The following is a 21,666-nucleotide window of genomic DNA, read 5'->3' on the forward strand; positions in this document are numbered from 1 at the left end:
GTTTTCTTATTTAGTTCTTACCTCCCTGATACATGTGGTATCAGTGAGTGTCCAGAGATTTTTCCTGCAATTGACAGTTAATAATAATTTCATTGATACAAAAAATAAATCATTCTTTTTGCTTCCTTCCTTACTTCTTTCTTCCTTGCTTCTTTTTTAATTACTTTCTCTCTGCCTTATTTAATTTTCACTCCCTTAGATCCCTTTCTTAGATAGATTGTCTTCAACTTATGATGGCTTGATTTAAGATTTTTCAACTTTACGATCATGCAAAAGAGATACATGTTCAATAGAAACCATACTTTGAATTTTGATATTTTCTTGGCTAGTGATATATGGTGCTATAGTCTCGCCTGATGGGGGTCAGTGGCAGCAAGCCTCAGTTCCCAGTCAGTCACACAATCACAAGGGTAAACAGCTGACATTCTACCATGTACTATGTTACCAGTATTCAGTTTATTAAATATTGTGTTCTGTTTTTGCATCCCATAATGTCTAGAAAATGCCCATCTGTGTATAGTATTCAATACTTTATTATCAAATAAACTTTGTGTTAGATGATTTTGCCCAGCTGTATGCTAATGTAAGTGTTCTGAGCATGTTTAAGGTAGGCTAGGCTAAGCTATGTTGTCAGGTAAGTTAGGTTAAATGCATTTTTGACTTACAATATTTTCAACTTATAATGGATTTCTTGGGACATAACCCCTCAAGAAGCATCTGTGCTAAGTAATTTGATTTATAAATTCTATTAATTTTTTTAGTCCGGTTCATTTTGGTTATGAAATAGAATAGGCAAATATGTTTTTATTCAGCCATATTAAAAATAGAAAATAAGTTAAAAATTTAAAATTTAAATTCTGAAAACATTTTGAGTTGAGTATTTTGGATTTATATACTGAGATGGAGTTCGGGGCATGATGTATTTATAGAGATTGACACCCTGGAAGGAAGAGGGGGAAAGAAGTATAATTGGACAAAGGCACAAGTTGAACTGTGGTGCAGCCCTACAAGGCCTTAGCCAACTCAGCAGGGAGCTCTGGAGGGAATACTGCTGAGTGTGAGCTAGCATGAGGAAACAGCACGACAGAGCCACACACAGAAAATCACTTCTTAAAATAATAGTAGAATGTTCTTCTCCATGGACCTTACTGGGTATTTGCTGGAAAGTTCATGGACATGTGGGGAACTAAAAAAGCTTCCTTCTTGGTGTATATGTGGAGGAAGAGAAAAAAGCTGAAATGGTGCACCCCACCTAGATAATTCTCCCCACATCTCCTCGATGGTACAAAGTATTTAAGCTGCTCATAATAAGGTAGCAAGTCCAGTTGCCCTACTTCATCTGGGAAAAGGGTACAGGAAAAGAAAAATCCTAACCCTGGTGGAGGGGCAGGAAGCCAAACAGAATTCAGATAATTAGAAATCCTGTACCTCCAGAAGGGAACAGAGTCACTGATAAAGTCCTGGGTTGGAGAACTAGTGATATATAGAGCCTGACTATGACTGAGGATGAAGTAATAGAACTGAGGATGAAGTAATAGAACTGAAGATGAACAAGAAAACAGAGGATGGCCCTGACTACCTACTCCAGGCCAGCAAGCATCAAATAACAAGTAATAACCTTCTAACACTGGGAGAAGAGCAAACACCATGGAGAGAGACCCTCACTGAGGCATAGGCTGATGCAGAAAATACTTGAAGCTGAGGGTGGAAAATGAGCGTTAGAACAATCCTCCAGCAAGCTAGATTTCACCCTAAGTATCAAAGAACACAAGAGACAGATTAAGCTAGTGATGCACTGAGAGTAATAATAGCAGCAAAACACAAAGCCAGCTTCAATCTCCACACGATTTTCTCACCCCTTCCAAACTAAAAGCCCATCAGAATAAGACACCTGCCCCTTACAAGCATAAATGTTCTTTACCATGGTTTTTACTGTTCTACATGTGTTGATTGGCTTTCAACCAAACATTATGTGTCATATAAAAATGTTAAAAAATTAATAACCTACTGTCAGGAGACAAAAAAAAAATAGCAGAACCAAAGTCATATATGACCCAGATGTTGAAACTGTCTGGCAGGGAATTGAAATTAGCTATGATTAAAATATTAAAGGTTTTAGTGGAAAAGGTAGATAGCAGCATGAATAAATGGAAAATTTCAACAGAGATATAAAAACTATCAGAAAGAATCACAAAGAAACGTCAGAAATTAATAGTAAGACTCTAAAACAGTAATAGAGGTGAAAAATGTCTTTAATGAGCTCATCAGCAGACTCTACATAGCTGAGGAAAGATCAGTGAACTCAAAGATAGGTCAATAGAAATTATTCAAAATAAAACCAAAGAGGAAAAAATAGTACAAAACCAGAACAGAGAACAAAGGATCTGTAAGATAATATCAAACAATTTAACATTTGTATAATTTAAATCTCAGAAGAAGAAAGGAGATAAAATAGGGCAGAAATATTAAGAAAAATGGATAAAGATACTTTTCTAAAAATAAGGAAAGATTCTAATCCCCCAGAGCTAGGAATCTTGGAGAACACCCATCAGGATAAATATCTTCTCCCAACATAGCTAGGTATATCATACTCAAACTGACATCATCTGAAGATAAAAAGAAAGCATTAAAGGTTAACAAAAGACAAGTTACACAAAATAAGTGATAGTGTTTCAACAGATATCTCATCAGAAACTATAGACAGGACTAGACTATAGAGTAAAATCTATGTACTAAAAAAAGAAGAAAGAAAAATTTAATGAGAAATACTTTTTCAGTGAAAAAACAATGCAAACACTACCACAACTGCTACCATGAACATCATCAATATCAAAAACAAAACAAATAATTTGCTTCTTGCATAAACATATTACAAGAAAATGTTAGAATTTCTTCAGGAAGAAGAAATTTAGTACCAGACAAAAACTGAAAAAGCTGAAGAATGCTAGATATAATAAAAAGCAAAGTAAATATAAAGCTCACATACTTATAATTTTAAAGGCCGTTGACTATGTAAAGCAAATATGATAGCAATATGTTTATTTCCTATGCAAAAGTAAAAGTAAAATGTTCCATATATAAAAGTAAAATGCTGCAATCCATAGACAACCAATATGTGTTTTTAAAGTGACCTGAATGACAGCAAGCTATTTAGATAAAAGGAAATAATAAAAAGTACTCATTGCAGAACAAGGCAAAAAGAGAGAAGGCGACAATAAAGGGACATACCTCTTTGTTGTTGTTAGATTCAATCTAAACATATAAAATTAGATTAAATATAAATGACTTAAACATACAAGTTAAAGTCTGTGATTGTTTGGATAAAAAAATTAAGACTCAATTATATACTGTAAGCATAAGATAGCTATAAACATAAAGACAGGATAATTAGGAGATTAATTTTGTGAGAATTCCAGTCTCTAAAATTTTCTACTTAGAAATTTAATTTTCTGAAACTAATAGTTCAAATATGAGAACACAACACACATAAAAAGCATTTTTAAACTCATCTTTCATGGACTTTTAGGCTATATATCCTATAAACGTAACTCTCATTATAAAGTTTAAAAAATAATTTGTCCAAACAAATAATTCACTTCATAATTTTTCATTACTTGATTTGAACCTCAGGTATGGTTGGGCATCTGTGAACAGTTTGGACATAATTATTCAGTTTTCATATTCCTCCAGAAAACAGTCCATAGATTCTCTGAATAAAGTGGGGCATTACGGTCGATTTTTCTAGTCTGTGACTGTATGAGTGTTAGTTCTTCTCCATAGCTCATTGGAGCCAGTGTGCACACCAAACATAGGGAAACTAATTCAGAGGCTACATTCTACCAGACCAAATGTATCTCCAGGGAATCTGTGTTTTGAAAAAGATGAGTCAGTTTTGGGCTGTGAGCCCATAACTTATAAACTGATGTGGACTCTAGAACTTTGGGCAGAAATGATGAATCACATGCACATAGAGCAAAGGAAGGCAATCTATATATATATCAGGGAAAGAATAAACACAACGCACAGAGAGAAGTGAAAATGAATTTTCATGAAGCTCGAGAAATATAAAGAGTATTTTATTTTGGTTCCGATGATTTTTCAGCTTTTGGTTATAATATTCAGTGAAAACTGTTTGCTCTTTCATCCTGTTATTTCCATGTAATATTATTGTAATCTTCGCATAAATTCTCTCCTTTTGTTTCCGAATTTGCTTTACTTATTCACTTCATGAAACTAAATTACTGTAATCTTTAATTTAATTTAATTACTAATTTAGACACTGCCAGCTGCCATTTCCAGTACAAAAAGAACAATTCCTATTGTCTTAAAGCCATAAGTAGAAAACACATACTGTTGACCTTGAACAACACGGGGTCAAGGTTGCTAGATCCCCTGCAGTCAAAACCTATGTATAACTTTTGACTCCCCCAAACTTAACTACTATAGCCTATTGTTGACCAGAAGCCTTATCAATAACATGATAAATATGAACACATATTTTGTATCTTATATGTATATGTTTTATATGTTGTATTTTTATAATAAAGTAAGCTGAAGAAAAAATGTTATTAAGAAAATCACAAAGAAGAGAAAATATATTTGCTATTCATTAAGTGGAAGTGGATCATCATTAAGGTCTTTTTCCTCATCGTCTTCATGTTGAGTAGGTTGAGGAGAAAGAGGAAGAAGAGGGGTTAGTCTTTCTGTCTCAGGTATGACTAAGGTGGAAGAAAATCTGCATACAAGTGAACCCATGCAGCTCAAACTTGTGTTGTTTAAGAGTCAACTGAATATTCCTTTGTAATGAGACACTCAGAAATTTATCATATGTATTTTATTACAGTGCAAGTACTAAAGTACATTTTCTTATATCTATCCTTGAACATATACCAAGCAGAGGTAATCTTACGAATGGTTTGGCAGCAGCAATAATGGTCCCCTAAAGATATCCATGCCTAAATACCCAGAACACATGATACGTTAACTTACATAGCAAAAGAAACTTTGCAGATGTGATTAAGTTAAATATTGTAGTGGGAGATCATCCTGGATAATTTGGGTTGGCAAATTACAATCATGGTAGTCCTTATAAGTGAAAAATGAGAGGCAATAAAGTCAGAATTAGAGAAAAATCTGAAGATGTTTTCTACTGGCTTTGAGGAAAGGGATCATAAGCCAAAGAATGAGCATGGCCTCTAGAGGCCACAGAAAGCAAGAGAATTGATTCTCCTCTCAAGCCTCCAGAAGCATCTTAACCTCATCAACTTTTTGATTTTCATCCAGTGAACCCATTTCAGACTTGGGATCTCCAAAACTGTAATATATTGAATGTGTGTTGTTTTAAGCCTCCAAGTGAGTGTTAAGTTGTTATAGCAGTGAAAGGAAACTAATACAAATGTTTAAAAGTCATCAGGCTTCTATTAATAGTGAAGTTGCTATAATTTGATATGAATATGTTTCATGTTCTTTGATTCCTAGAGTTGAACGCTATAGTAATAACTGATTTTTGATTCAACACAGTTATCTTATTGGTATCTTGTTTATCAAACGTGTACTCTGTGTAACAATTACTATATAGTATGTGTTACATTGGATGCTCACTACCTTCTGATTATTGAACTAGTAATTTTTTATAATCAAAATCTTGTGGACTCTTCAATAATGTTAATTTTTTCAATAAGTATGTTGAACAGGCAAATTTTATAAGTTGCTTAAGTTTAACCAGCTGACACCAGGTGGAAAATGGCAGAACATTAATGCAAACTCGTCTTTCTGACATCAACACTTGTATTATTTTACTACACTATTTACCCTCAGGCTCAATTTACCCTTTTATTTTTTCCAAATAGTTTGTTAGTATATTTTGCTTCTGCTTAGGGCTCTCTGCAAACCTGTGTAAGCAAGCTTTGTAATAGCTATTGAAAGAAAGTTACCAAGAAGACAAGCAAGAGGAAGAGCTACCTTTTTGTCAGTGGACACTGTCTCTTCTTAATGGAGAGAAATTTTGCCCTCTGTGACTATGAAGTACTCCAAAAAATATGTGTTAAAAAGCGGATATTCATAACATAATTTTTGGAACTTTGAGATAACTGATGATACAGGCAGAAGACAGCCAAACGCTGCCCAGGTCATTGTGCACAAGGGACCCGCCTAACATACCCATGGTGAAAAATTCCATCCCTTAACTTATGCTCAGTAAGGGAAATAAATCAATGTGGAGTGGCTTAGACTAACGGCCTGCATATGCACTGGGAGAATAGGTGGAGCCACCAGGACTTCCTGCTTTATGCTGGGGAGGAGCTGGGCCTTTTCAGCTTGTGTGTGGTGTTCTGGTATTCAGTTTTGTGAGGTGGAAAACCTGCGTGCAGGACCCCTCTCTTTTTTGAGAGTTTTCTTTTAGCCTAATAAATCCACTCTCCTAACCCTTCAATGTGTCTGCATGCCTAACTCTTCCTGGTCATGAGACAAGAACCCAGGTTTTAGCTGGACTAAAGAGCAAAAAACCCTGCATCACTGACAAACTCACAAAATAGTGATAGATCGGGTGACAAGAACCCAGATTTTAGCTGAACTAAGGTGCAAAAAACTCCTGTATCACTGACCATCTCTCAAAATATTGATAAATCAGTAGTGTATTCTAAACTAACAGTTCATTTTTAAGTGTTTTAGAATCCAAGTTCATCATCCAAATTTTTATTTAAAATGTGCCTTTTGATTCATGACCATAAAATCTATTCCTCCAAATTTCATGAAATTAATTTAGGCAGGATAACACCCCAAGGCCCAATTAGATTTTATGACTTTAGTAATTTATCAGCACTTGTGAGTTATCCAATTGAATCAACATTGGATAGTAAGCATTTTATTTATTATTGATGTTAACCCAATAATTATTAATTTTGCAAATTAACAGCAACATCAGTTTTAATTTTAAAATACAGGCATAAATAATGACAAAATTACCTAGACATGAAAAGCCAAGGACAAATTTTTGTGAGTATTGTTCCTCAATAAATTACCTTTGTGGAGTTTTATTTCATTATAGATTTCTAAAAGTGTTTAGTTTAAAAAGTGAAGGATAAATTCCAAAATTGCTAGAAAATGTTTTCTTGCAACTGTTAACTCCATTAAAGTTTTCCATAGGTGAGAAACAATGTTCCTAGAAAAATGGTAAATTTATTTAAATGTTGTAGGAAAAATTTCTATTTTGATCCCAAATGTTGAAATTGTTTACAACAAAATTCAATGTAATTAGTATCAAATTAATATATATTCATATTCATTCTGTAATAAAACATAAAACGTTTGCTCTTTTAAATTATATATTATACCTTAAAATTCAAATTGATAAGATTCACACAACTAAAAGGAATAAAAGATGATAAATACAGTGATGATTAAATAAAAGAAAACCTGTAAAAAATGAAATGCCTTTTTTCACATTTTAGATTGTTGCAAATTAAGATAACTGTGTGCAAATTAGTTTGCTAATACTAACTTTTGATATCTATATAGAAGTATAAATCTTAATAAGCAGTTTGCATTGTTTTGTCATTTGTTTTTGTTTTGTCAAGAACATAAACTATAGCATAGTCTTTAGTTGCCACTTGGCAATACCTGACCCATGAACTCATTTTTAGTATTTTACTGTGTAATTATTCCAACAAGTTAAGCTAATAAATGTACACATTAAATGACAATTTCCATTGCCTCAAAGTGGAAAAACATAAGTCCATTCAATAGAAAGTTATGTATCATTTATGAGAATATGTGTAAATATTTGCCAGCTTACTAATATCCCAAAGATGCATGGTTAATGAAAAAATTATAGCACAGAGCAGTGCCATATATATAATTTATTTTATGCAAGCACAGAAGTTTTTGTCAAATTATTTATTCTCTTATTTACATTCATTAATGCATATAAGATTTTTAATACAAGTGAGCCCCAAACATAAAAAATATATATTAGTCAAGAATCAACGTATGAAGGTTAGGAGGTGATGACGGAGATGGTAAGTTTTATTTGCATTTAATAATTTTCTGTAGCAATTAAATTTGTGGTAACATATATAGAATATATTTTTGAAATAAGTAAACTTATAGTCACAAAATGAAATGTTATTAAAATATGGGGAAAAGTATTCAGTAATGGTATGAATTTTGAGTAGAAGAAGTGAGGGTGGATTGATCAGTCAATCTGTAAGAAGGAAAGTTACAGAATTCTTGAGCACTTCTGGTCCTGGGCCTTTAAAAGATGGGCTCCCTTCTTTAACCTCTCTAACTCCATTTACGTTTTGCAGGCGGCATGCAATAGTGAAGCTGTGAATACTGATGGAACAACAAATACAAGGGTCCCAGGTCCCAAAATTACCATGGAAGAAAGTCTCCTGCCAACTGGGTAAACATCGTGAATAATTGTGTGAGCCAGAAATAGAATCCTAATGAGTTATGCCATTAACATTTGAAGGTTTATTTATTAAAACAGCAAATTTTGCCCTAAGTAATAAACACAACTGTTAAATTTAATGTACAATATATTCATTTTAATTTTGACTCATACCTTATTTCTAAATTTTGCTTTAGGGAATAGAAATTATACACATGCACACAGACCACATACACACACATATTTTATTCCCTCGATGGTGAAAGGGGTGAATGATATCTGGAGAATCTAATGAAAGTAACTTTCAAGTTTATTATTATGTTCTTTCTTTTGTGTTTTCTACAAACAATTTGTAAATTTTGGAGAAATGTAACCTTTTCTAAGACCAGAATTTTGAGGGTTTTTTATTTTTGTTTTTATGTGTGCAATCAGGAGAACTGGATGAGGAAAGTCACATAACAGAACTTATTGTGTGGTTCTGTTAGTCGTGGGGAGTGTCATTGTTTTGCTTATTATATTTTTCATTTAAAAATAGGGAATGAAGTAGAATAAAATAAAATAAAACTTGTCCAAGAAAGAAGTAAAAATTCCCATTATCTCTTTGCCAAATTAACATGCTGTGATATTGATCAGCTGTATTTGCACAAGAACCCTGCAGAAAAGTACATGCCAAGTCAGGAAGGGTCCATAATACAAGCCCATTATATGAAACCTATCTTAAACCCGCAAGAATTATTGTTAAAACCTTGAAACAGATACCTATAGGAACTTAACATTTCCTTCTTTAGACAGCCTATCGTAACAATTTATAATTCTGATTCCAAGTCTGTCCCGTCAGCTAAGATATCAACACAACATATAGAATTTACAAAACATAAATTATCCCTGTCTCTTACCTGTATGCTTATGCATTTTGTATAGGAAATTTACAGCAAGCAAGACTATGTTCTGAAAGTTGGAAAAGTCACCGATGAAGTGGGCTTTATCCCCACTAACAAGTATTCGTGGTGGCAGGTCCTTCTGGAATTCATTCATTCTAATCAAAGTTGTAGGAAAGCGTGTTGGAGCTAAATAATCCACAGATAAAACCCAGTTTCTTTCACAATCTGCTTCTTGCTTAAAATAATATTTTAACCTAATAGAAATGTAGGGTAAAAGTATGCATTTAAAATTAGTCTACTCAGAGTTTTGCCAATTCAATTTTCGAAACGGATAATCTGTCCAAAAGCTACCTTATTCTACTTTTTAGAATACAAATTGTATAAACTTGCTGTTGATTTTAGCCCCTAGATTTGAAAATGTGGAGACATTACTAGAATTTTAAACTTGGAAAGTACCATCCCAGAAATTTTGTAATTTTTAGCCAAATGTTTTTCCCTTTTCAAGCGTGTTATCCTTGCACATATTCTGAAATGTGACCAAATATTATTTTAAAATGTGGAGATGAAGATCAAAAGTGATGAGGCAAAACTTCTGCTGGATTTGGACATCTCTTGAAGAACAGATGATTTTTATGTTAGGTGACCACTGAAGATGAAATTAAGATAGCTTTTCTTGATTTTTAGATAGTTTGGTATTTTTTTCCTCATGAATTATGCTAGAAAGCAAACTCCTCTCATCTTACTGAGGAATAAATTTTAATTTTATGTTTGTAGTGAATAGTTTTACATCTATACAATCTGCACCACCTGTTCCAATCAATCTTCTGAGCATGTAAACAGCTTGCTGTTTTGCAGCATGCTTGTTCCCTCCAAAATGATTTCCACGTCTCATTTTGCTCATTATGTCCTATGTCCTTCAAGGCCTATTATGGAAATTATATGGTTTGTTAGACTTCCCTTGGTATTACTCTACGTATTACAGACATAGGGGGCCAGTTGTTATGGATTCAAAAAACAATTAGAACATATCCTCTTGTCAACACTGTGAAAGAAACACACCTGTATATATGTGGTTCCCATGGAGTTATGGGACCATAGAGTATGAAATTATGAAGCCTGTCCTGGATTACAGAAAAATTGGTTAGAACTTCACGCTCTTATCAAAGCATCTAACCAATTCTTAGGTTTAAGAAAGAGAAGATTTGAGGAACAAAATATAAAAAGTAAAAACAGTTGTTACTGTCTGTCTTTTAAACTTTAGCCATTCTAGTGGTTGTAAAGTAGTAGCTCATTGTGGTTTTGATTTATATGTCCTTAATGATTAATGATTTCGACCAATGATTTTGAATATCTATGTACTTACTAGCCATTTGCATATCTTCTTTGGAGAAATATCTGTTCAAATCTCCTTTTCCTATTTAAATTTTTTTTATATCACTGAGTTGTAAGAGTTTTAAAATATATTTTAAATACAAGTCCCTTATCAGATATATGATTTGTAAATATTTTCTCCCATCCTGTGTACTATCGTTAACTTTTTCAATAGTAACATTTGCAGCACCAATTTTTTAAACACTTTATGAAGTTCTATTCTTTTTTTGTCCTTTGTGCTTTTAGTGTCACATCTTAGAAAAAAACATGTCTAACCCTAAGTCAAAAAATTTATTCTAAAAGTTTTGTAGTTCTAGCTCTAACATTTAGGTTTATAATGCATTTTAAGTTAATTTTGTTGTGTCGTAGAAGACAAACTTCATTCATTAGCATATGGATTTTTAGAAGACTAATCCATTTCCATTGAAGACTAATCTCACCCACTGAATTGTCTCGCCCCCTTGTTAAAAATCAAGTGACCACAAATCGAAGGGTTTATATCTGGTCTCTCAATTTTATTCCATTCATCTATGTCTCTATTATTATGCCCTTACCACACTTGGTTACTTGTATGTCTTGATTACTGTAGTTTTGTACTAAGAGATTAATAGGGATTGCATAGAATCTGTGGATCAATTTAGGAAGAATTTCCAACTTAACAATATTAAGTCTTCCAATCCATGAACACAGGAAGTCTTCCACTTTAAATGGATCTGTAATTTCTTTCAACAATATCTCGTATTTTTTCAGGGTATCTAAGTTTTGAATTTCTTTCTGTTAAATTTATTCCTGTGATTCTTTTCCTCTTGATACTGTTATAAATGTATCTGTTTTCTTAGTTTTATTTTAGAGTTTTTTTCATTGTAGTGTATAGAAATACAATTGATTTCTGTATGTTGATCTTTCATTCTGCTGGGTCAATGAACTCATTTATTAACTCCAGTAGTTTTTTAGTGGATTTCTTTGAGAAATAGAGAGAGTATTATTTTATCTTTTCCAATGTGGATGCTTTTTATATCTTTTCTTACCTAATCTCACTCAGTAGACCCTTCAGTACAATGCTGAGTTTCTACAGTGGAGAATCTTGTCTTGTTTCTCATCTTACAGGGGAAAAATTCAGTGTTGCACCCTTATCATATTAGCTGGGGCTTTCTACATGCCCTTCATCAAGGTGAGACACTGCTCTATTCCTACATTTTTGAGTGTTTTTGTTTTTTAATCATAAAAATGAGTTGGGTTTTGTCAAAGGCTTTTGCCGTGTCTATGTGATGATCATGATGATCATGTGGTTTTCGTGCTTTATTCTTTTAATATGTATACTATACAGATTGATTATCAGATGCTAAACCAACATGCATTCTTGGAATGAATCCTATTGGTGATGGTTTATAATCATTTTTATATATGGTTTGATTCTGTTTACCAATATTGTGTTGAGAGTTTTTACATCTATATTCACAAGAAATGTAGGTCTGTAGATTTTTTTTTCTTGTGATGGCTTTGTCTTATTTTGATACGATATTTGGTATAATATTACCATTTTGCTATTTGTTCTTGTGTCTTATGTCTTTGCTTCTATTTTCCTTTGTTACTGCCTTCTTTTGTGGTAAACAAATACTTTCTAGTGTAAGTTTTTAATTACCTTGTGGTTTATTTTACTATATACATTTTTAGTCTACTTTGCTATTGCTCTTACCTGATGGGATTACAATTACCACCTCAACTTGAAACAATGTATTTCAGATTAATACCAACTTCTTTCAGTAGTTTACATAAACCTTGCTGCAATATAGTACCACTCCTGTTTCTCTCTCTTGTGCTATTATTGTCATGCTAATTACATCGTTCTACATTATAAACCCATCAGAACAATTTTACAATTATTGCTTTATGCAGTTGTATTTCAAATAAAATAGAGAAGAAAAGTGACATGATACTATATATTTATAATCTATTTTAGATTTATCTATGTAACTCCTTCGTTAGTACTGTTTATTTCATCATGTGAATTTGAGTTAACCATTTACCGTTCTTTCATTTCAGCCTGAAAAACATCTTTTATTATTTCTTGAAAGTATGTCTGCTAATAAATTCTTTCAGTATTTTTCATCTGGAAATACCTTAATTTCTCCATTTTTAAAGAATGGTTTTACAGGATATATAATTCTTCATTGACAGTCTTTTCCTTACAGCTCTTCCAATAGGTCTCCTGGCTTCCATGGTTTCTGATGAGAAATCAACTCCTAAACTTACTGAGGATTCCTTGTACATGAGGGTCATTTTTCTCTTTCTGCTTATCACATTCACTCTTTGTCTTTGGACACTTTGACTACAATTTGTCTAAGTGTGGCTCTTGTTGAGTTTATCTTATTTAGAGTTCACTGAGCTTCTTGGATATATAGATTAATGTTTCTAAATTAAGTTTGAAAAGTTTCTTGCTATTTTTTTTCAAATATTATTTCTTCCCTTTTTTCTCTACCCTTACTTCTGGGAATCCCATCATATATATCTCATATGCTTGATGATTTCTTATGGATCTGTGAAGCTCTGTTTATTTTTCATCATTCTTTTTTTCTTTCTGTTTCTCAAACTGTATAATCTCAATTTACCTTTATTCAAGTTCAGTGATTCTTTTCTCCTGCTAGCTTAAATCTGCTTTTGCATATCACCCCCTTGGATTATTCATTTAGCTATTACACTTTACAATTTCCGAATTTCTATTTTTTTCTATAGATTATATCTGTTTAATCATATTCTCTTTCTGGTAAGACATTGTTGTAAGTTTTCATGTTTTTTTTTTTTAATTCCTTAGACGTGGTTTCTTTTCTTTCTTTTTTTTTTTTAAATTTTTTAGACATGGTATCTTGTTATATTGCCCAGGTTGGCCTCAAACTCCTAGGCTTATGTGATTCTCCTGCCTCAGGCTCCTGAGGCAGGGATTACAGGCATGACCTATTACACCCGAGCTATTTCTATATGTATGTTCATAATAGCAAATTTAAAAAGTTGTCTAGTAAGTCCATCATCTGGTCCCACTCAGGAAAACTTTCAATGGACTAGCGTGTGTGTGTGTGTGCACGCACACATACAAGTGTGCAAAATAGTTTTCCAGTTCTTCACGTTTCTTTTATCTTTTTCCCAACACTTCCCATTTCATTTCATTTCAGAAAATATAAAGTAGCAACTCTGAAAATCAGATACTCTCACCAGGGTTTGTTGCTCGGTTCATTTGTCATTGTTTGCTTAGTAATTTAGTAACTTGCCTGGACTACTTCTACATATTCACTGTATATTCTCTGTAGTGAGTCATCATTGAAGTCCCTGCCCAGTGAGCTTAGTGGTCAGCTAATGATTGCTTAAAGATTTCCTTAAGTTCCTTGAACACATCTTCAAGGCCTTCTGCATCTTTGCCTTAGCCTTTACTTTTCACTTGTTCAGGGCCTCAAGGTCAGCCAGAGGTGGGAGATTTGAGCTTTCTCAGTTCTTGCCTAGCTTTGTCCACAGTCCTGCTCATGTGAGTGGCCTTATAGATCCCCAGGAATATTTCAGAGCTTTCCAAGTTCTCTTTGGACATATTATATCACAGATCGCCCTTTTAAGCTTTTAGCTCAGCTCTTGTTTCCCCCAGCTGCTATGGCAGTCTCAGGTAGCTGAGGTTTTAAAAAAAAAAAATTGATGCTAATTGTATCTTTTTACAAATACCTTGGGTATAAGAGTTTTCCCACAGAATGAGTAGCTCAAATAACTACCACACCCTGAGAAGGAAATTTTTCCAGGTAGCTGTAAGACAGGTTAAAAATTGACTCTAAAGTGCTGTACAGATAGGGCTTTTAAAGAAGCTCCAAACACAAATATGCCCTTTTAGTGGCTGCAAAGCCACGGGAGTTGCAAGGAGCTGGTTTTCAACGCTATTGCAGAGCTGGGTAAAGTGGAATGAGATAAGCCAACTTAAAATACCACAGACCCTGTTCTTACCTACATTCATCATTTCTTTGAATAAATGTTGTTGACAGTTTTTGATTGATATAAACCATTGACTAATTCCAATAATTCTTAAAATGTTTATTTTGATCATTTTTGTTAGTGCTTTGTTGCTTTTATGGAAGAGTGAATTTAGGGATATCCCCACTCTGCTATTATGGAAGCACCAACCAAATTAAAAAATATATATTAATAGATGAAGAAATGGAATCACGAGAAACAATTATTCAATTTTCTATAATATGCCAATCCAGGATCTAAGACTAGATGTTCTGGTTCCAGAGTCTTATACTTAACTGCTACTTTATTTCCTCTTAAAATAATAGAAGCTATTTTGTATTGATTTCTTATTATATTGTAGGTGTTATGTTATAAATGCTATATATATATTGCTCAAAACAACCTTAAAAGTTAGGTGCTGCTATTATTCCCATTTTACAAGTGGAAAACTAATAAGAGATTTCACATGTCTGATAATTCAAGATTCATTATGCAGATTTGCCTGACCCTTAATGGAAATAATTTTAAATTCTATAAAATTATTTTATATCAAAGAATGATTAATATTTTAATAAATATCAATATGAGGCCTTCTAAGATTATAAACCACTATACTCATTATCAGGATTTTGATATTTTTATAGTATTAACATGCAATTAAGGGATGTGTTTTGAAGGATTCTCCTTGTCAGGACAACTGTTTTTCTGTGAGGTAAAATTCTGGTGATATTTTAAACAAAACTAATACTAAATAACTTCATACACTTATTCATGTTTCAAAAATATTACTATTAAATAAATTTTAATATATATTCTTAAGTATAAAAATGACAGAGGATCTTTCATGTAAAGCTGGGGATTTGAATACATGCACTTCTTTTTTCACCCTTACCATATCAGAAGCAATAATTACTGTGAGTACATTTGGAGAGGTAGCTACAACATTTTGGAAATCAAATGGATGAGTAGCAAACGATTTAGCAGATCCAAGAAGTCTGAATCCTAAACTAGCAATGGGGAAAGCTAACACTATATACTGTGTAGAATTCTCCCAACAATTGTGTGTTTGGTTACAAGCACTTCTGGAAATTGGGGTGAAAGGTGTATTCCTGAAAACGGGAACTGTTGCTTGAAAGGCTGATAAAGAAATAGGCAGATTCAAAGACTACCTCTGATCCTCCACACAGTGATGAGTTAATTATCGACAAGGCAAAAGAGAGAGTTTCTGAACTCTAGTAAACTGAGTGAAAATGAAGGCAACAGTACACCATGCTGAAAACAGAGATCTTAAGTGAAGACCTGCATACTGGATACTCAGACCTCCAATATTCTTCTCTCACTAGACTCTGAAAATGCTGCAAGCCATGCCTTCTCTCTTGAAGCATAACATGGAAAATTTCTGGTAAATTCAACCAGCTAGTGAAGATAGGCATACACTTAATAAAACAGGAATTAACCAATTAAATTGCCCAGTCACGTGCTCTGCTGTACAGCGGTAAGCAAGCATTAGTCATACCCACAGAGTTTCAAATTAGCTCCTTACTGCCCCAATTTTAAATACCTATATATGACAAAGATTACAAGGTAGTTAAGAATGGTATCTTGAATAAGAGATACCATGAATAAGAAAAATTACACAAAACAAATGAAAAAGCCACTTAGAATATACTGTAGGATAAGCAACTGCATTTAATATTCTAATACTGGCCGTGTGCAATGGCTCATGCCTGTAATCCCAGCACTTTGGGAGGCCGAGGTGGGTGGATCACGAGGTCAGGAGTTCAAGACAAGCCTGGCCAAGATGGTGAAACCCCGTCTCTACTAAAAATACAAAAATTACACTGCACTCCAGCATGGGTGACAGAGCGAGACTCTGTCTCAAAAAAAATGCTAATATTCACAGAGAGGTGAGAAAATGTATTGCAAAGAAAAAGCAGTAAGAAGATACAATAAGAGGATTCATTGAAGATCAACTTCGTTGATCTTAATGAAATCATAGAAATAGTATAGTAAGTAACCATCAGCAAAGAGATTAGAAGACAAAGTTGAGGAAATTAGATAGGAAGTGCAAAAAGCAAAAATGTGGAACATAAGAGAAATAAAAATCATTAAAATTAGATCTCTTGTGTAGGAGATTCAACATAGAAATAATAGGAATTCCAATAATGAAACAGAGATAATGGAGTTTTAGATAGACTATGTGCTCCACAAAATGAATGAAAAATAACATAGTAAGTCACAACTGCTTGAAATTTACGAAACTTTGTGGAAAAAAGCACCTTACAATATTTGAGAAAGATAAAAATTTTACCCAAACATTTTGATCAACATGCACAATATTTCAGACTTTGGAGCTCAAAGAGACTGTCTCTGACTCTTTTGGTAGGAAGCAATAAATTCAGTGTTGACTTTTTATTTTATAAAACTAAAACAGTTTTATTATGGAAAAGCTGCTATTTTCTAAAGCAGTTTAGTTTTGCATATGACTTGGAAAATCCACAAATGAAAAAATAGTATTTTTGAAACTATTTTCTATGATTCTAATGACTTGCTCTCAGTTTCCATCTTGATGTTGACAATTCTCACTCTACCAATAAGTTGTTATGATGGTTATGATCCTAATTTATCGGACAGATATACCAAGGGGATGAACTCTTCCATCATCTCATAAAAATATCGGGCCTTGAAGCAACATAAAGAGAGAACACATGCAAGGCAATGTGTCTCCCGTCTCTGATTTATTCATCTCAATTGGATATGAGGTCAGAGGGAAATATAACAGCAGATATTTAACAAGAACTCTTCAAAAATATAGGCCTGTGTTTATATATGTTTTAAAACCAGTCACCCATTCTTTCTTTCTTTCTACCCCATGTCTCACTCTGGATGGCAGAGTTGCATTTACATTTATTATAAAACACAGAGTATTTTGACATTATTTTTATCTATCTGGCATAATAAAAAAGATGTGTCCTAAATATTTTCTTCCAAATATGTGGTAAACAAACCATATTCTTTGATAAAAATGGTGCAGAGATCCTGTATTACTTGTCACTACATCCTTTTGGTTTACAGACATGCCAGTTCATGTTAAAATATCTCTTTAAAAAAACCCTCTCCTTGTTCTTTCGGTTAAATTTTGTTTGATTGTTTTTAATTTTGCTATACTTTATGGTACAAGCCTATTTTTCTTCACATTTTTACCCGCCTACTTACAAAATATGTTTTGAACTTTATCCAGTAAAACGTTTTCTTGTCAGTTTTCCTTTTATCATAGTACTGCCCATGGTTGACATCTTGGTAAATAGGTAAATTGAAAAAGATTTCAATAAAAAACATAGTATATGATGGAAAGATTGTTACCACATTAAAACAAAATAACTTTGGATTTATTCTTACCTATTGTGAAAAATTTTATGAGCAGCCTTCAGGGATGAGACATGTGCAGTCCATAAGTACTTCAACAGGTCATCAGAGCTGCTAGATGGTGACTTCACATGCTATCCAAGAAGGAAAATGTTATTAATATTAAACAATTATTACCATCTCTCTTCTTGAAAATCAATTGCATTTATAAATATAAATTTTTCAACATTCTAAATGAGAGGAGAAAATCGGAAGAGTTAGGATGTGAAGAATATAATGCCTAATGCTTCCTGGAGAGCTTAATATTAGTTATACTAATTACAAGTAACACTGAATGCATTAGAAAGGAATAAACCAAGTAATTTTTTGTTTTTGAAATACTCGTAATTTTATATTGTTCAGAACCAGAGCTTTAGTATTCCATTTGTTTATTTGTTTTTCTCCTGTCATGAAATGAGCTTTCTATAAAGCAGTAAGAGTCAGAAATGGGGACAGAAGAGGAGTGGGAAAAGTAACAAAATTTGATCTAACCATATGCAATATAATGAGTAAATTCTCTAAAGGGAAACTTTATCTTTGGTCATTTACTCTTCCACCCATGACATTTGACTTTGAACATCAATATTTGATTCTGATTGTCAAATGATCATTTCAAGCAACTCATATGTAATTGCCTATGAAGACAGTTGAAATAAATTGATCAAATTCATCACAATCTATTCTATAATTATATTTCTATATAAGTTATTAATCCATTGACCCAAAGTTAGGATTAACCAGAACATTTTCTACACCATTAAGCCATTATTTCTCTGTGTTCACATGTCTGTGTATAATTTATTTGATGTGAGAGGAGTGCATAGGACTGCTTCAATACATATTGGAAACAAAGGTGCTAATGAGATAGGACATCATGTGGCAATCTACTCATATTAATACTGCTAGCATCATAATACACATTTTCATATTAGGAATTATTTATTGGGAACATATTGTTCAATGCTTTAAAATTATACATGAAGTATTATACAAAATTATCTGGCTACCTTCAAAGGTTATTAATAAAAATATTAGAGAAAAACTTGGTAAAATTCATGCCACATTTGTATTGTTTCTGGAAAGGATGAATGACAGCTAGAAACATTATAACAAAAATTGATCTGATCCTTAGATGGTGGTAGAAGGATGACATTGTCTGATGATATCCCCGTTATGCCAGAGTCGATCACAGCAAGACACAGCAGAAAGATAATAAAGTCTGTATAAACAAAGTTATTATTAATATTATTACTATAGAAAAGAGGTTGTTTTTGAAGTAAAGAAATCTATCACAAAAGTAAACCCCACAGATTTAGAAACAGGTAGTAAAACTTAAGCAATAGCTCTGGGCACTTATCCTTAACAAATTAACACAGGAACAGAAAACCAAATACCACATGTCCTCACTTATAAGTGGGACCTAAATGATGAGAACACATGGACACACAGAGAGGAACAAAACAACACACCCTGAGGCCTTTCAGAGGGTGGGAGGGGAGGAGGGAGAAGATTGGGAAAAGTAATTAATGGATGCTAGGCTTGATACCTGGGTGATGAAATTGTCTGTACACCAAATTCCCATGACACAAGCTCACCTATGTAACAAACCTGCACTTGTACCCTTAAGGTGAAATAAAAGTTAAAAAAAAGATTTTGTTAGAAATTTCCTTGAGGATCATTTGGAACTCAAATATGCTTCTCTTAAAAACCCAACTTTCATAAAGCAAAATTGATTTATGTTGTAGATATATTATTTTAAAACATAGATAATAACTACACTGAAAATTTAAATACTAATTAAATTCCAAAGCACAAAATGTAAAAAGGAAAAAAAAATTAATAACTCTATAGAGTGCTATACTTTTCTTTTATCAGAAGGTATTTTTTCTAAATTTGAAAGTCTGATATGTCTTTAAAATATTTCTACTATTTATCTAGATGCTTTTCTTGTAAACAAAGTTTTATTTTATAACATGAGATAAATTTCTACTTCTGTCTTAAGCATCTAAAGCAAGGTTTGAGGTTACTAGTTTCTTTCAAATGGCATTTCAATAATTGGATACACTGATAAGTAGATTTTAAAAATATGTATCTAATAACATTTCAAAACATTTAGGCTTTAGGGTCAGAAGATTTAGGTCAAACAGATTGCTTTTGTAAAAGCACTAATTCCGGTTTTTGTTTTTGTTTTGAAAAATGGCATTTTAGACTGATTTAGTCATTTGTGAAAAGATAATCAATTCAAGGTTTATTATTAAAGCATTAAACTCACCAGCCCACCAACTGTTCACGGAGATGCACAGATGATCCCCAGAGTCATGGCCACCATCTGTCGTTTGGGTGGGACCAGCTAATCTGCCTAGTAGAGAGAACATGCAGAGTCATAGTTATTAGGCCATTTCTAACCTGAATACACAAAAACTTAAGTAGATGTTTTTTTTCAAAAATAAGAAAATTCGTATTCTCTGAAAAATTGTTATTTCTCATCACTTTCTTTCCTTCATGACTTTGGCTTCCCATCTGCAATTCTTATTCTTTCATTTTCTATAACATTCCTACTCTCTACTCCCTCTGCTCAGCCTCAATTTGCTTAACCTCTGTAGCTGTTCTCTCCTTTTTTTTATTATTATACTTTAAGTTCTGGGGTACATGTGCAGAACGTGTAGTTTTGTTATGTAGGTATACACGTGCCATGGTGGTTTGCTGCACCCATCAACCCGTCACCTACATTAGGTATTTCTCCTCATGCTATTCCTCCCCTAGCCCCCCACTCCCTAACAGGCCGTGGTGTGTGATGTTCCCCTCCCTGTGTTCATGTGTTATCATTGTTCAACTCCCACTTATGAGTAAGAACATGCGGTGTTTGGTTTTCTGTTCACTAACTCTTCCTCTCTTCATTGACTCAGAGTTAGGAGTCAATATTCATGCATGTTAAACAGGATCTATACTTTGCCTAAAATCAAATCCCTATTCATTACTTATCTATTGTGTGATGCTGGATAAGTAACTTCTGTTAAGCTTCAATTTTTTAATCTATGTACAAGGAATACTAAAAATAATTACCTCATGGAAGATCGGGAAGTGTTAAATGATGATAAACATGGAAAGTGGTCAGTGCAGTGAACACATACTCCATAAATATTAGTCATTATTCTATCTTATCCCCCTTTCCTTCTGAAATTCTCTCTTATCTCCTAGTTTCAAAACTTCCTTTCCTGGTTCATTCCATATATAACTCTGGTACCTTCTATGTATACTTCCCACATAGTATGTCCCTTCAGCTATCTTATGACCCTGTGCCCATCTCTCTCTCTCTCTCTCTGTCAACCATTTTCGTACCTGGCATATTCTCTCTGCTCTTGCTACCCTCCTCTTTTCTCCAGCTCCCTGTAATGTTTTGACTCTTCCTTTGCCCCTCCAGCCTCTCCTGTCTAGTCCTTACACACTGTCTGGGGACATTCCCTTCTTTTCTCCAAACCACCTTTTTCTGCAATATTCAAGCTTTCTTCCTTCTCATTCCCCTCCCTCACACTCGATGTTTCCTTTCTTTTCACCAGTCCACCTGTCTGTTCCTCATAATTCTGTTTTGCTTCCCTTTTACTTTCTTACTTGAATTTCTCACTTGGTAATTTCTTGGTG

Source organism: Nomascus leucogenys, chromosome 3 (genome assembly GCF_006542625.1).
Source record: "Nomascus leucogenys isolate Asia chromosome 3, Asia_NLE_v1, whole genome shotgun sequence".
Lineage (NCBI taxonomy): Eukaryota > Metazoa > Chordata > Mammalia > Primates > Hylobatidae > Nomascus > Nomascus leucogenys.